Below are 16448 nucleotides of genomic sequence, written 5' to 3' on the forward strand. Positions count from 1 at the left end.
ATATGGTAGACTCTTCCTAGCACTTCTTACTCTTGAACTAGAGCTTTCTCAATCACTTGATTACACAAACTTCCAATCCCAACTAACAATGGATTCACCTTCACATGGAAATTTTTTAATGTCTCTAATTAGCAAATAGACCCCTTTTTTGGGTAGAATTTCTATCTTTTTTAATTCTACACATGCTTGGTTAGTAATATATCATACATGTTAGATTAACTCTTTGCATGAGTATCAGGCCTTCATCCTCATGCAAAGATCTTCATTTCCTTTAAAACCTACTATAGCAAATAAATAATTAAAAGAAATCTATTGATGAAGGAAACCTTATTAATGCATTTGTAGAGCCAACCAATTGGTTTGCAGACCACAATATGGAATTTGAGTTGCAGAATATCTAAATTTTAATATTGTTGTTCATCGGTCCATACATACTAGTCTTTCAATATATTCTCCCTCTTTTTACATCAAATACTCTTTCCAATTTATAAGACACCCTAAAATAACTGATTCCAACCAACTGTCATTGTTGAGTTGGGTATTTTAAAATTATTACAAACTAAACTTCCCTCTAAACTAGTTGTTACCTTTTTTTATTTAATGTTTGAACTTGAAAAACCATACAATGGTTTTATTACACATTAAACTCTTTTCTATACCTAAACCTATCTTGAAGACCTAATATTATTTTAGCATCATTATAGGTTCCAAGACTTCCCAATTGATTTGATGACCTTGTTTATACATTCCTTCCTTTTGATTTATTTTGATGATCTTTGTGGTCTTTATAATCTTCAATTGTGGCTTGAATACTTGAGGTGCTCCTAGACCACATAATTTATAGACAAACATATTGAAGATCTCTATTTTATTGTAAATTTAGTTGAATTAACATTTATTGAAAATATATATACGAGTAAATTTATTAAAATTTGATTATAATTCCTAAGAGCATTTCCATCAGTGTGACTTGCATGGCATGTCTTACATTAAATTTATTTTTTCAAATTAATAGGATAATAGTTAATGAAATATTTTAGTTAGCTATGATGTTTGTTTTGAGCTATGTTGGATGGTTAACATAAAGTATAACAAATAGCATAGATATATCTAGAACACTCTAAAAAATCATTAGAGAAGTAGAGACCTAGTCTTATAATAATGGGTGGCTTTTTATTTTGTTAAAGAATAGACATAGGAGGAACACTTAATTGCAACATTGGAAATCCTTTGATCTAGATAATAGAATTACCAAAGGTTAATGCATGGCTTTAATGTATTTCTTCCAAGTTTTTGAAGGCTATCCAATGCAACTTCCATGGTGGAAGTATTAATTTTGGAAAAGCAGACTCTAAACTAGTCAGGCTCCATGTACTTGAAAGAAGACGTGGGAGAAATATTCAGTTTGGCCTTGTACAAAATACCCTTCCATAGTGATACAATTGTCACAACAGCTAGAAGAATATCAATTTTCACCATGATTTCACAATATCTCACTTAGAGGGGGGGCATAGAATTATGGAAGGGTATTTTGCATGTAAGGCCAATTGGATATTTCAAGAAATCCTATGAATGGTAAAATTTAACATCCTTCAAGGAAGAATACTTTTGAGCTCCTACAAAAAAAATGAATTGGGGCAATTTTGCAATGATGTATTCTCTGCTAGGCCCATGTGAATAACCCCGTGACAATTGATATTTTCATCATATCAATTATTTTGATACTCCTTCCACCCAACTAAGTAAGATGAATCCTCCTGGTGTAGACTACCACTTGTCAGAAAAACTTGTTGCACTAAGACAATTATTTTCTACAAAATGCATCTTCAATCAAATTTAAAAAATAAAAAACAAAATAAATTTGTCGTGCCCAAAATACATGAGGCAAAAAAACATGTAATTTTTTTTTAAAAAATTGATTAATAATTAAGTTCTCTAAGCCAGTTAGTTTAATATAGTTAAAACATAGGTACCTAAAGACGAATACACGATCTCCTATTGATACCTTAAGATTACAATTCAGTTTTGGAACACGCCATATAGGAATAGATTTTTAAACTTAAATGCTCATTGTTAAATCAATTAATTAAATTAAACAACTAATTTTATTTAATTAAAAGACCTAACATCTTATTTATTTTAATAACTCTCTTTTAAATTTTTACATCCTTAGAACAATAGTTAAACATAATTTACAATAATGTTAAGACCTATTAACTTTAATCAATAATAATCCATTAGACAAAATATCAATTAACAATCTAACTAATTGATTTGGATGTCCAATTAATTTAAAACTAATTATTCAAGATGTTAAAAAAAAAAATACATTAACTAAAATAACATCTTTCATATAATTACATAAACTTTATTTTAGTAACAAATTGTTTAAATCTATAATCTGTATACAAAAATACATTAAAAAAAAAATAGAAATAATATATCTAAAATTAAATAAAAACTAAATCAATAAAAGGGATATTAACACTATTATGTACATACCAATTTGCAACAATTAAATTACTAAATATACTAACTAAACTTGATTGAGAACATACTAAAACAATTTATGTTTAAAACATAACAATTAACTTTCTTAACCATTTAGACTAGGTCTACATTAACCATGTTTTTGCTAATATTAATTATAAATCTGACATCTATTGATATCAAAAATTATATTACTAACCACACTTTACTAATTTAATCCCAATACTAAATTAACATACTAAAAACCACCTAATTAATACTAACTTAATAACACAAATTAATAACTAAAACTAAAACTATTTAATATTTAAAACTTCATCTAATAATTAAAACACATTATAACTAACTTAACATAACGAAAACTAAACAAGTCATACTAACTTAACAACAATTAACCTTTTTCTAATATTTGTAATCAAAACATATTAATTAAATTACATCAAGAAAACATTCTAAATTGAACTATTAAATACACTAACTTATACTAATAACTTAACAAATATTAATTAAATTGACTATATAACATCTAAAACTAACTAAATTTCTAAAACTTTATTTAAAACTCATATTAACCTAAACTTTGAAACACTTAACTATGCTAACATTTTAATATAATAAAATAACATCTAACCTAAACTACCCAACCCTCACATCACCCCCTTCCTACCTAACCTAACCACACCATGATTCCCAAACATGCCAATGCATCCCCAAACTATGCGTATTAAGTGTCTACGTAAGCATAAAACCTGACCTCCCCACTTACCCACCTCGTGTGGCACCTTTCCCAACCCCAATCCCCAAGTGCTTTATCAGGGCAACGGCTACCCAGCCAGTTATTTCGACTGGCTAGGTATGCCATCCGTCTTCCTTCCGTCTCTCTGTGCGTTGGGTCACGATAATACCTTCGGCAAGTATAGTTGGTACAACACTGCTGAACTGACATCGCTGCAAATAATACACCGTCCAATCATAAGGTACGTCCGAATGTTATTAGTATCAATGTTTAAACATAAAGCCACCACAATTATCAATGTTTTAAATATAACAATTATCCTTTAAAATAAAAAGAATGAATGTAAGAGCCAACCAAATTTACATTTCATAATTATAAAAATATTTCATAAAAAGTTAAATAAATTTAAAAATTATATATATATATATATATATATATATATATATATATGTTTATTTTAATTTATGTGTATTTTTAAAATTTATTTATTTATTTTATGAGTAAGAGACAATTTGTTAATTTGTTATAAGTTCATGCGATCGGCGAGATCGCTTATCAATTTTCACAATACTGAGATCGTCGTTTTGACTATGGGTTTAAAATGTAGAGCATAGGTACATTTGTACTCAGCATAAGATGAATAAATACATATGGAGACTGTCAGAAGTACGTACCTTTTTTTCAAACATAGAAGGAATGGAGATAACATCACTGGCTAAGAGTCGGAGCAAATATTCTGCTATAAAGTATATACTATATTTAACAATTTAAACCCATAGCCAAAACGCCGATCTCAGTATTGTGACAGTCAAAAAAGGTACGTGCTTCTGACAGTCTCCATATGTATTTATTCATCTTATGCCGAGTACAAGTGTACCTATGCTCTACATTTTAAACCCATAGTCAAAACGCCGATCTCAGTATTGTGAAAATTGATAAGCGATCTCGCCGATCTCATAATAAAGGAAAATAATTAAATTTAAAATAGATTTGAATATAATAAAATATATAATGAAACTTATTTAAAGGATTGTATAGTATAATTACTAAATTCAAAATATATTTCAATATAATTCTTTTTATTATAATGAAATATTATTAAATTTAAAATGGATTTCAACATATTTTTTTGTTAGCATGATGAAATATTACTAAATTTAAAATGGATTTCAATATATAAAGAATAAGTGTTCCTATATATTTTACAATTTAAATATATTGTTGATTTTATACAAATATAAATTTGTTATTTGGTTAAAGAATTTAAAATATGTAATTTTTATTTTTATATTTAGTTTGGATAAGTATTATGTATAAGCGTTATGTTAGACTTGTTAATATATAAGAAAGAAATGTGTTATATTAAATTAAATTTATAATATTTGTGTAATTTTTTCTTTTTTCATTGTATCAATTGTAATGTACAAATAGATGCTTTCACAACGTTCCTCTTTCTATTTTATAAATTACTATAGATCTAATTATGAGAGACACAATGACAAGGCTAATCTTATGGCTATTTGAATTGTGGGAGTGTCAAAATAAATAGAGGTTGTGGATGTCTTGATAGGGACAAAGGTTGGAGACCTTTATATCCTATGATTATGTTCAATAGATTAATAATATGTGATGTTTATATATTTTTTATATGTGATGTTTGTGCATTGTTAATTTTTTTGTAATAATTTTTATTTATCATAATACTATTTTTATCTCAGTAATAATAATTTAACATTTATGATGCAAGAACCTATAATAAATTAACAAATTATTTCTTACTCATAAAATAAATAAATAAATTTAAAAAGTACACATAAATTAAAATAAATATATATATATATATATAGTTTTTAAATTTATTTAACTTTTTATGAAATATTTTTATAATTATGAAATGTAAATTTGGTTGGCTCTTACATTCATTCTTTTTATTTTAAAGGATAATATTTATATTTAAAACATTGATAACCGCTGTGTCTTTATGTTTAAACATTGATACATATAACATTCAGACGTACCTTATGATTGGACGGTGTATTATTTGCAGCGATGCCAATTCAGTAGTGTTGTACCAACTGTACTTGTGGAAGGTATTGTCGTGAACCGACACACGGAAAGACGGAAGGAAGACGAACGGCATACCCAGCCAGTCAAAATAACTGGCTGGGTAGCCGTTGCCCTTTATCAGTGCTTGTGTCAGCCTTAAAGATGCCAACTTCCTTTCACATGGGCATGGTTGGGGTGGAATTTCCAGCAACCAGTAAATGCAACACCCTTCACACACTCTACCATTGAATTGCACACCTCCTCCAATGAAACAAACATCCATTCCACATGGGGAAGAATGTAGGGGATACGTGAGCATAGGGGATTGAATTTAATGCACTAGGGTAATAACATTAAAACTTGTAAACTTTTCCCTTTTCACTTGCATATTGCGTTCAGGATAAAGGGGCAGGTGGGCGACATTAGATTGGGCTTGAGTATGATTTGACCAAATAGGGAGGCACATGATTCCAAGGAGATTGTTAGGAGAACATGTTAGAACATGTAGAAGGTAGTTATGTTTAAAAGTTAAGTGGGTGGGATTGTTGATACATAGGTTTATTAATGAGTAATTTTCTCTCTCTCTCTCTTTAATATATTTCTTCTTTTGATTTAAAAATTTAAAAAAATAGATAATCGACAGAGAATATTCTCTGTTACTCCAATGAAATTAAATTTTCCTTTTCACACAAATTCTAGAGAGCAATTTTGCTCCTGGGGGTGTATATTTTTTTGTTAGGCCATTTTATTTTCTAAGTGTCTCTCTCTTCTTCTTTTTTCCTCTGCAAACTATATTTTTAACAAGGGGTGCATATCCTTTTTTTTTTTATCAAATTGAATTTACCAAATTACTTAGTTAAACAAGAAAGTTGAATGATTTGTTTTATCAACAATGTGAGATTTTTTTAAAATCTCGTAATGCATACGAATTTGAATTGAAAATTCAACATAACATAATTTCTTAACATATTTGCACTTGAAATTTGCATAATTGAACATTATCATCATTTTATCTCATTTTCGATACACATACATATAACTAAGAATACAAAAATCTCATAAGAAATGATATTACTCAATCATTATTTTATTGACCACCTGATTCAAAGGCTCCATCAGGAAAGAACAAAGAAGAAAACTCGACATTGTTGCCATTTCAACAATAAATTTAAATATGTTTTGCATAGGATTTCAATTTCAAGGATAAATCTCCTCAACATAACTAAATTCAATAACAAGGTGAATTTCCTTCTTGGCCCTTAACAAGGGATCCGTTTTAAATTTTTGCAATACATCACAGTGATTGTGGAGAGAACGAAAATTGACTAGGAGAAAATTGATCATAACATAACGACAAAATCAGACATTCATTCCCATATCGAGTTTTCACAACAGATCCAACAATGAACCAAACTAGGGAGAAGGTGAATTTTTCCAACAAGAGACATTAGACACAACACCAAAATAGATGCCCTATTGGGGCTATAACTCAAGAACTTCTATTCTCCCATTCTTACATGCCAAAACTCATACGTGATTTGTGCTGACAAGTAGGGCCCCATAACACCCTACCCTCTCTCCCTCTTCTCGTCCTAAGAAGAGACTCTACATTGTTGGAGTCCAACTGAAGACCTTCCCCCAAAAATGGCCACTTCTACCCTATCTGAGGGTGAGTAATGCCAAAACACCCATAAAAAGTAAACTTTGAAATTCAAAACAAAACACAAAGGAAAGACATTTACGAAAACCTATTTTCAATCCCTCCCAACATGCTCAACACACACACAAACATACATAAGCAATAAAACTGAAACATGAAGCACAACATGAAACAAAAAAGAGATGAAATATTCCTACCTTCAAAAATTAGGTTATGGCAAATGAACAAGTTTGAGATGAGCTTGTTGTCCTCTCCATCTCCTTCAATTTTGAAAATCCCTCTTAAACTAGAGGTTGGGTGAACAACCAAAACCCTCTCAAAACTGCCTCTAAATAATATCCTAAACTCAACCACCTCTTAAAGCAATAACTCCCCCACTTGCCCAAAAGTTCTAGAGGCTTCTAACACAACTAGACATAAGGCTAACCTCAAGGTGGAGTTAAGGTCATTCAACTCATGATGAAATTAATCAATTTTCGCAACAAAGCAAAATTGGGTTTTGAATGACCATAAAAGTCAACAAAAGGGGCTAGGGGGGTGGAAAATGCCCCCAACCCATACCCATACCCCTTGGGTACTTAGATTTTATGAATTTAGGCCTAAGGGATTAATTAGGGACCTAACAAATGCTAGGATAAATTAGGACTATCTAACAACCTTCAAAAAGAAGATTAAACACTAATCTAGATTAGGGATAATTAAACTTAATTATAAGCTAATTAGCAAAAATTTCAGTAACTTAGTCTGACCTAGATTTCTAGGTTACTTGATTAACCCTAACCATCATTCTGGAATGCATAAACAATTCATGAGTGTCAAGTGACACTATAAAAGCACTATTACGAAATGTTAACATTTATAGATTACATAATGATACATTCATACATCTCACAATACAAATAAAATACAAACAATGGGGTTTCCACAAATGACACATAGGGTTGAATTTCGTTTCTCCATTAGGTTTCTTGGCGAAAATATCCTGCACACTCATTGTACACATCAGTAGCTCAAGAAAATCACATGCACATATGTATATAATGTATCAGGGAAAGCACATAAATTAAAACATCCATTTTTCAAATAATCAATTGTTAATCTCGTTCTATTCATATTCTTGATCATTAAAATTTCATAATCAAAGTGTTAATTCTACATTCACTTCATCAAAATACATGTTCATAAAGCATTAAATGACAAAATCAAATATCTAAAAGTAAAATATCACACAACATGAAATGACATAATATGTTCAGTGTATCTGATAGTATCTCGACATATCGAGTCATGAGTGTCAATATAATAAAGTATCACTATGCTATGATGGGTCGGGGTGAGGCCTCACAAGATTTTCCTAATTTTTTCATGATTTGTTCTTCATGTCACTATTTTTTAGAAATCTAGAAAAGAAAAAGTTTGACTTTTAATACTTTATGTCTAGAAGATAGCCCATACCATTATTTTCCCCACATATTATGGTCTTCATTTTAACCCAAAAATAATTCAAAACCTACACAAAATATACTGAAATCTCTCTTACTCACAAAGCTCTCTTTCAAATACTCAATATATCTTTGATTGCAAGAAATATCAAATAAAAGTTATATCAAATGTATCACACCAACAACCCTTTATTTACTAAACATTCATTACAATAAGTCAAAAGTGTGTGGGCACTATGAAACCTTCAATTAACATGTTGAAAGGGGACATGGTACCAAGTGGTTGTCCCTTGTTGAGAAAGAAATTAAATATAAATGTGACGAAGAATCATAAATCTCTATGCCAACTAGGCTTTGGATTTTATATTCATCCCTGCCCTTCATCAGCCTTTGATTTTATGTTTTGAGATAAATATTGATTGTCAAAAATCAATATAATATAAATATAAATTAGTAATATTTACAAAAATCTCATATCTCAAAGTTTCTAAATCCATATATACATTTTTAAAAATAATATAATATTCTAGAAAGTAATTATAGATCAACAATATATGCCAACTTAAGAAAGTTTCTAGGTTTGTATTTTGCATATAATATTTCAAATTGGTAAAACAAATGGTATATTTTAAAAATATTAATAATAATGAAGTTTGATGGTTTATTTATAAGCTTCACTATCATATTGATGATTTTATAAAAAAATAACATGCCAATGAATACATTCCCACAAATTTTTAACTTGCCATATACAACTCAAAAGTGGAAAAATGACCAATATGGCCATCAAATTCTAGAACATAATGTAGGAAAATACAGTCTAAAATAATAATAAATAAGACATGACATTTGGTTTTTTACCATGTTTTAGCATTTGTAAAAAACTTTTATTATTCTTTACTTTCCTTTATAGAGAATAGGTGCACAATATTTTTAGAAGCTTGTTTGTGTTGAGAGTTTTATCTAGCACAATGAGCTCCTACTTTAAAACCTTCCAAATAGTAATATTGAAATTAGGACAAGAATTTAAATTATACCCAAATGCACATCTATATAAAAATATATATATACTTTTATCATTCTTATTCGTGCTTGTCTGTTGTTTAGCCATTTCAAAGTTGATTATTTAGTGGAACATTTTTTAATATATGAAACAAAAGTCTTGAATTTTGTGCATTTGATCCATTAAAGACATTTCAAATGTCTATAGTGACATAAGTTCACATTCAACCATGGCCTCAACTTTGAACAATTGTCTATATTAAATTTCAAGTTATTTTGTAGACATATTGAAATTGGCTCTTAAAATAGATGTGGGTGTCTTCCCGTAACATTCCTTCTGTTTTCTACCTAGATGTCACCAAGGGTGTAGTTGTTAGAATAGACTGATTCTAATCCACGTCTTTCTCCTATTGCAACTAAAAATATAGTTAACTCCACCATGTGTGTGCATGATTGAATATGTCTCCAAACACATGGAAAGGTTGTTAAGTTTAGTGTTACTGTTGTCACATTACACCATCTACATGTAGGCTCTAGACTCTTCTTTTGTAGCTAGAAGTCTTCTATTTATAGAGGCTATGTAATCTGATTTTATGTGTGAAGCTAGATCAATAAAATAATTTGTTGTCTATTGTCACCATTGTCTTTCTTAGTTCTATTTTTTAATATGGTATTAGAGCCTTTTTAATGTTTTAGGCTATGAATACTTTTCATTTTGTATGAATCTATATTCTTATAGTTGCTATCTAAGAGTGTGTAGCAATTCATTTATCTACACATAGAGATGTTTATAGAAATGAAAAGATCAAAGGTCTAAATAAAATTTTTGTGTTGTGTTTATCTTTATGTTATTTTTTATGTGATAATTAACTATCCAAGAGTGTTGCAACCCATTTTTTATCCTCCATCTGAGAATCAAGAAAATGTGTGAGTGTGATTCTTGGTATTCAAGGAAGAATCTCTATAAAGAAGTTTGTTAATAATACTATGCCAAGTGATCATATATTTTGAGCTATGTGATCTAGTGTTATTTGAAGCTAAAGTATCCAAACACAAAGTTGTAGTTGTGGGTTTTTTTTTTTTTAAAGTTATGTCCATGCATGAAGAAGTCACCATACATGTAAAATCTATTAAATGTTGCCATGATGTAAAGGTCCATGAGAAAATGTTTACTTAATTATGAAGGCTATGTTAGTGTGAAAGTAGTCATGCAATAGAAGATTGTTGGATTGATATCTCTCAACAAAGTGATGAAGATTGATTTAGAAAATTAATTAATTTTTTTAAGGAGTATACTATTTGTAGTACTTATGATTGTAATACCCCAAAATTGGCTCATTGCCATTTCAACCAATTCTAGTCTATTTTTGATAAATCCTAAGACCTATTCTAATAAGCAATCCTTATTTGGCTACTTGCTACTTGACTTAATCGTTAGATGTAGAAAACCCAAATCTGCATTCATCAGACTCTTTATTTAATTCCTATAGTATTGACTCATATTAGTCACATTAAACCTATTGATTAATATTTAATTTAATTACTGAGTATTTATACATTAATTAAATTAAATCATATCCTAAGGCTAATGTACTATGGAATTAAATTTATCTAATTTAATAAATGTGCCTATTTTGATTAATTAAATAAAATTATTTAATTAAATACAGAAAGCTATTTCTAATTAATTAAATGAAGTTATTTAATTAAATGGGAAGTCATTTCTAATTAATTAAATGAAGTTATTTAATTAAATGAGAAAAGCATCTTTTATTTATTAAATAAAATTATTTAATTAAATGAAAAGGGTAATTACGAGAGCATATCTCATTTTATTAAATTAAATTTGGAAGAGAATCTATGATGCGTCATAAGATTCCTCAACCCACTTAAAGCCAAGAATCTATGATGAGTAAGCCAAACAGGGACATGTGTAAGAGGTAATAATGACTTCAATCCTCACCGTTGACTGAAATCGATCTCAACCATTGATGGATTCTAGGAAAGTCTATTTAAGAGACCCTCCTCCCTTCATTTCAAGGAGGATGAATTGATTTGCTATCGGATTGTTGTTGAAATTCATGCTCACTTACATTTCTTGCATGCATTCTCATTCTTAGTTTGATCTCATTTTAGTTTAATCATGCATATGCTTAATCTAGTTTACTTTATTTGTTCTTAGATTACATTGCATCTTTCATTCTAGATTAATCTGCATTCTCCTATAGATTAGTCGTACTTTCTTACAAATCCTTCATTCTTAGAGGGTCTGGTTGCTTAAAAACCTCGAATCTGAGGATATCTGATAAGCAATTCCCTTTAGATAGAAGGCAACAGGTCGCTTTGCAGGGCTGATTTTTGGATAAACAATCCAATGTTCATTCTGGGATGAATCCGCATACAATGACCATGTTGAAGTGTCTGTGAGGTTCAGAGGACCACATTTCATAGGTACATTTCTGGTGCCCACCATGGGGTAACCCACCTTTGCTTGTTGGTTTTTGTGCAGATCTGTTTGTAGACTCAAAGAAACCCTAGATTTGAAAGATTTGCTCATATCTTTCAAACGGATACGTATTTTTATCTGAAATTTTTTGTGCAGGGAAAAAATTTATTCAACAAGCTTTGTTACAATTTTCAGACTTTTCCAAAACTTTTTAGAGCTTTTATGATATTTTATTTATTTTTCATAAAAAAACATTTTCAGGTGCAAATCATCACATTTTTCGGAAAAAATTATAGTTTCGTAAAGCTATTGGAATTTTAAATAGAGTTGGTCCTTTGTGTTTTAATTTTAGAGGTCATATTATGGGTCAATAATTCGATTTGAAAAAATTGGTCTGTTTTGACAAAACAACTCCCTAGGGCACAAATTAAAAGATCTTTTCAAAAATTTTGCATTTTTGGAAAGCCCTCTAATTTTTGATAGGGGTTATTTTTCTGTATTTTGAGTTTTGGATCCAAATTCATATCATATAGATCCTATCTTTACGACTAAGTCAAAAATCAATTGAAAAAAAAAAGGCATTGAATGAATAGTTTGCATTTCATTTTTACAATGAATCAATGCATAATGTGGGCTTTCATTTGGGTTACTTACTGATTATTATCACTATTAAAAAATATATTTTTAGATCTAACCTTGGTTTTGGATGAGTTGACATATATTGCATTCATGAGTTTGTTGCTTTGTTCATTGCGAGTGAGCGATCAAGTGTAAACGAAAGGTACAACAAAGAAAAGACACGTTACGAGGATTACCAGGTAATTTTTTTTGACTAATAAAACTTCATTTGGAGCTAAAATGAACATCTCTTGTGTCAAGCTTGTGTGTGTATTTCCTTTCATGTTCTCATTTTACAACACATGCATAATTTGATACTAGGTTGTGATCTCCATTAGTTTCCATTTAGCAGGCTTAGTTACTTGTGATAGATCTAATTAGCTATCTTGGTTTATTGGACTCACTAATCCACCGGCCCCTCATTCTACCTTGTGGTTACAAGCTTAGTACCATGTTAAATAGGGGAGGGGTGTACAGGACAGAAGCGTTAAATGTTCCACTAGGCAACCCTTTTGTGCTTTTTAGAACTCACTAGTTTCTGAGTTGTGGACTTGTTTTGGCTTGTGTGAGGGGTTAAATGTTTCGCATCTTTGGACTCACCTCACATTAGTTAAAGTGTTAAGTGTACCACCTTATGCTCTTTGGTTTCTTTTGGATAGATTTACTTTCAGGAATTAATATCTGTACACACATAGTAATTAGGCCTCATGAAAACAATTCATGGATCTTGAGAGAGTGGGTTCCTAGTGAAACTCCTCTCTATGATGGATTCCTTGTAGGTGGGGAGGATACTTTGAGCATCTCATAGATAGATGAATCTTCAACTTGTTGATTGAGGCATCCTTTCTCCAGAGAGGTTGATAAATCACTAGGAGTTGATATCATAGATCTTTAAGAGCTACTCTTAGTTTAGCGTGTCGGATTAATCTGTCTACTTTGATTGGGCTAAAAGTGAAAAGGTGTCAAAACCTTGGATTTTGAAGCTAAGTCCCCTTGTGGTACACTATTTTGAGTCGGTCACCTTTAGAGAGGGTTAACCATAGCAGACAATCCCTTTACAGGGCAAACTATGTTGACGGAACCTCAAGTGATAATAGCCATTTTTGCCATGGTAGTGACAACTGCTATATAAATGTCCTTGTGGAAGAAATCTCCATGGGTGTGGTTCATTGTGGGTTGTCAGATCTCTCCAGCAACTCTTGAAGATTAAGTTCTCAGACTATGTCAAAACCTCAGTGCGCCAGGATTGGAGGTCACCCCTGTGAGTCATAAAAGTTGCAGAGTCAAACCATTACTAAAAACCTTAGAGAGGCCAAACTTTTTCATTTTCTACGAATGTGTGCAATGATTGCAAAACTCTTTGAAAACATACACAATTAGCTCTCTTAGGCATTAGCACAAACTAAGTCACTTGATTGTTCATGTGAAAGGTTGCTTTTTCCCTTGCTCATTATTTTCAAACGTGCTTGATATCACCTGCTTGCTATTCTACAATCCTATTTATCTGCTTGGTTACTAAAATGAATCAACGATCTGTCCAAAACTGTCTAAAATCTTCAAAGTCTTTTCAAAATCCAATTTAGTTGTCAGTCTGGTTTCCATTTTTGCACATAGTTTGCAAACTTTTGTGCGAATACTTGTTATCCTACTACTTCTTCACACAGCTTTGTCCAAGTTCTCATGCAAATAGTTGCACATCTCCATGTGAGATCTTTATGCTATCCAAGTTAACCTTGCACTACTTTGCGTGGCCTACATCACATCCTCATGTGAAATCTTTATGCTATCTAGAGTCTTTGCATGGCCCTATGTACTTTCTCATGTGCCTTTTAGAGGATCTTCACGTGAGATCTTGAGTCTGAACTATCAAGTTAGTCTGTTAGAGCTATTTGTGCTCTGTACCAAGTTTGTTTCTTGCATCGGTTTACTTTTTTTCTATCTACAAACATTCCTCAAACAGTGGCATCTCACTTAGCTAATGACTTTTTGATCCATACATTAACTAGTCTTTTCTCTCAATTATCCTGCTCTTGTCCTTTAGTGCTTGTTGTACTCCATGTTATGATAGTCATAATCTTTGGTTGTTCTAGCCTTCAAATCAGACTATTCATGCCTTAGTATACAACACTCTTATCTTGTCACATTGAGACTAAGTTCTAGTGTGGTCCTTGTCTAAGCTTTTTCTTTTTGTCATTGTCTATGACTGTGGCAACTTGACTTATGTTCTAAAACTTGACTGTCACTACTTGAAACATAGTACATCAAAATGTCTAACAACAAATGCACTAAATCCAATATTTCTATTGAGGAAGAAGGGATTCTGATTACAAACATGAAGAAACAAATTGACATAATAAGTGCTCAAATTCAAAGACTAAAAGAAGAGGAAAATGCATCATCAAACAAATTCTCCTTGAGAGAAATTTTCCTTTCCTCCTATGACAATCAAAAATCACATTCTTGTGATCTTGAATCCAAGATATCTGATAACACTTCACAAACACCCAAGAAATCTAGGAATATCTTTGAAAAAAAACCTTGGGAATCTAAACCAAAGCGTGATTTCACCCCTTTGGAAAAATCTTATGAATTAACCTTGGAAGAACTTCTCGAAGAAAAACTCATTACTTTACCTAAGCTCACTTTGGCGGGAGTTTCCTTTATGAGTAACTATTGTGCCTATCATAGACATAATTTACATAAAACTTCCCATTGTAAGGAGCCGAAAAACAAGATCCAAGATCTCTTTGACAATGGCATAATTCAAAAATCTAAGCTCTCATATACTAAAGATTCTACTCTCAAGAAGGATCAACCTCATGAAACCATGTCTAATAACAGTTCAAACACAACTTCTACTTCCTCCAACATACATCCACTTTCTCAATTGTCCAATCTTTCCAACACATATTCACCAGAAGAACTCACTACTCCCCCAATTGACTATGTGTACCCTCAAGGACTACTTTTAAAGGAAACTCAAGCTAATCTTGACTTAGCTGCAAACCTCTCCCATACTACACAAAGCAAAGATCCAAAACCTCCATGTGTTGCTCCTCCTATTATCCCCAATCCAACTATTCCTCCATTGTCCCTTCAAGAGCCTATTATGGAGACTCTAGAAATATATTCAAATACAAATTCAGATACTCCCTCATCCTTGGATTTGGTTTCATGTCAAGAGGACCACTTGATGAAGAAACAAATGTTGATCAAGACCAAGATTCCTTCATCCCCTTTCAAGTCTTCCAAGATCTTGTGCCTCCATCTCAAGAGCCACATAGTCCTCCATCTCTCATGTCATGCACCTATACTAAGAAATATCAAGATGTTCCTTCCACCATCCTTAAGGAGATTACAAAAGCCCAAGAGAAGGATACTTTTCCTATGTTACCCAAAATTCCTTTTGAAGAGAAAAGTGTTCCCTCGCTCTCCTATTCTACCTCGCTACATTCACTTCCAAACTATGCTCAAGCTTTAAATACTCCCATCAAAGGTATTGCTCCTATAATAGTTATTCATAAATCCATTGATGACTTTGGTCATATTGCTCACTCGAAAGATGATGATATCCCTACTCATGGTTCATTCACATCTTCTAAATCTATCCTTGGTCCCTACCCATCCAAGCTAAAACATTCAATTCTTCCATCCATATTGGGACCTTATGTTCCTCTATCTCATATTGCCACTACTAGCTCATTACATGTTCTTCCTACCCTACCCCAAGATCAACAAAGATACACATACTTGAACTCTTCACATTCACCTTTCCATCCAAACTAGTCATATTGGCCTCATTCACCCACAAGTCCCAAGTCCTTTGGAAGCAATCTGGATGATCAACTCAAACACAAGTGCATGAATCCATCCTCAAAAGTTCACTATGTCTCCTCTAATCGACATGTGAACATCAAGAAGGAAAAAAGAAAAAAGAGACCACAAAGGTCCACTATTCAAAGAGCTCAACCAAAAACAATGTGGGTTCTTAAATCTGTTCTTGAAGAA

The sequence above is a fragment of the Cupressus sempervirens genome, chromosome 5 (genome assembly GCF_028749045.1).
Source record: "Cupressus sempervirens isolate cs-2001-9-10 chromosome 5, ASM2874904v1, whole genome shotgun sequence".
In the NCBI taxonomy this organism is placed as follows: Eukaryota; Viridiplantae; Streptophyta; class Pinopsida; order Cupressales; family Cupressaceae; genus Cupressus; species Cupressus sempervirens.